The 2,328-nt window shown below is 31.5% G+C and overlaps 1 non-coding gene across 1 annotated transcript; it reads left to right on the forward strand.

Annotated features, from left to right (window-relative positions):
• The first annotated feature begins 1,059 nt into the window (after window positions 1-1,059).
• On the forward strand, window positions 1,060-1,132 carry TRNAR-UCU. Its single transcript has one exon. It is a non-coding gene; the product is annotated as a tRNA-Arg (tRNA).
• The last annotated feature ends 1,196 nt before the right edge of the window (window positions 1,133-2,328 follow it).

Consider the following 2,328-nt stretch of genomic DNA (forward strand, 5'->3'; position numbering starts at 1 on the left):
CCCCCCCCCCCCCCCCCCCCCCTCAAGCTCCCGTGTTTAACCTCACCCCAAGCACTTTTTTGGTTTACTTTGCAACAACCAACATTTTTCAACTCTCATGATGCATTAATTCAAGTTGTTGGAAAATATAAGATAAAATGACATTTTAAGTGACTATTTTGTAGTATAAATATATGTGGGGTTCACTTCCGATTTAGATCGAATCAAAGTAGATTTAGGTTCTTCGTAGTGAGACGACGAAATCGATATATTGTACTGTATAGCTTAATATTCATATTTTTGAGTTCTACTGACTCTGTTATAATGTAGTATATGTTTAACTACTTTCTGAACCTACTGAAGCACAAAGAGTCAATAGATGCCTCCACTCAGGCTCGAACCCACTCCCTTCCACATGGGAGTGTACACCGGGTGCCGCTTGACCACAAGGCCTTTGGCATTAATAAAAATTGTAGTGTTACTAATTATTTTTAATTAAAACATTTTCAAAAGTACATGTATTAAATTGCACGAAATTAATGTATATAGACTAAATTGTACAAAAACATATAATACAAGGACTTCATATTTACTTTGACCGTGTATTGCCATGTGTGCGGTTGTGCACACCTCGTATGACTTTAGACTTTGGTTGGGTTGTTCTACTACCGTACCGCGATAGAGTGGCATTACATAGATGCACCACTGATATTTCATACGCCATATGTTAAATTATATTCCTGAAATTCTTGCGTTTTGCAGGGTGAATGTGGTACACCGATTCATATAGATTTCATATAGTCCGTTCAGATATGGAGTTGAGTAAAATTTCATGTGATCCTATATGCACCCTGTACATGATTAAATCTTGAATTTGGTCCACCTTTTGCTCTTCCATTTGTTCCCTAATAATCAACTTAATAATTTTTTTGTCTTTCAGAACACACATAAAATTGATATTTTCACTTAAATAAGATAATATACACATAATTTATCAAATAAAGCCAGGATCATTTTAAACAAAATATTTCCATTTTAAACACAAAATAAGAGTTAAATATAAAAAATAAATTATGTGTAGTGCCTGTGGCCTAATGGATAAGGTGTTTGACTTCTAATCAAATGATTGTGGGTTCGAGTCCCACTAGGCGTGCAAAGAATATCAGTATTCTCGTTGAACTATCTCACATGAAAGGGGGTGGGTTTGGGCTCGGGTTTGTCAAAGGCTTGAGTTGTGTTTATAGTAATTTTTGTAAGTCTAAGTTTCTATAATTACAACCAGTAACATCATCAAAATCTACACAATAATTATAACCAGTAACATCATCAAAATCTACACAATAATTATTTCTAACACATAGACTTTTCAATTTGTAATAAAAGTGATTATCTGTTATATTTTTTCTTAGTTGATCATTTGAATATAATGGAGGGTATTGCCATCATTTGTGATTATCTGTTATAATTTTTCTTAGTTGATCATTTGAATATAATGGAGGGTATTGCCATCATTTTTTATTATTATTTTTTTGTGCGCGCGCCAAGAATGAAGAAAATTTGTTCCTATATATACTAAGTGGAGGATAAATAATAGCCCCTAACACTACTAAACAAGTGTTAACTAAAATTCATTTGTATCAATTTATATTTTTTTTAAACCCATTTTAAAGTTGTGATATTTATTAGATCCATAAAACTGTTTTTTGAATAAATTTTAATTAACTAAAATTCATGGCCTCAATATAAAAGTCAACCTCACTGTGACTATTGTAAGTGGCTATTTTTTGGTATAAATATATGTGACGTCCACTTTCAATTTAGGTTAGGTCAAAATGCATTCGGGTTCTTCTTAGTGAGTCGAAGAGATCGATATATTGTATGCTCAAAACAGATAAAGGGTGAATTAGAAATTAATTCTCAAAGTAGAACCATTTAAGTTGGAAATGAATGTGGAAAGACTTGAAACAAGAACTTGTTCCATATTGAAAAAAGAAGGAGATTTGTGCCACTATATATATAGGTTGTGTTTGGCAGAGCTTATTTAGGAGCTTATAGCTTATTTTAAGCTACTAATAAGCTATAAGCTTTGTTTGGTAATGTTCTCAAAATAAGCTAGTAGCTTAAAATAAGAACTTATTTTGAAACGCTACTTCAGGTAGCTTTTCAAAAATAAGCTAATAGCTTCTTAACTTTTTTCCATCTTTATCTTTATTATTTTATATAAATGACATCATTTATCCCTCCCAATTAAAACTCTTTTGGCCTTTTTTCTTCAATATGTTTCGTTGTAATTTTAATTTGATATTTGTGTTTGAACAATAATTTTTGTGTGAACTAATTTTATAAATT

Source organism: Ipomoea triloba, chromosome 3 (genome assembly GCF_003576645.1).
Source record: "Ipomoea triloba cultivar NCNSP0323 chromosome 3, ASM357664v1".
Classification (NCBI taxonomy): Eukaryota; Viridiplantae; Streptophyta; class Magnoliopsida; order Solanales; family Convolvulaceae; genus Ipomoea; species Ipomoea triloba.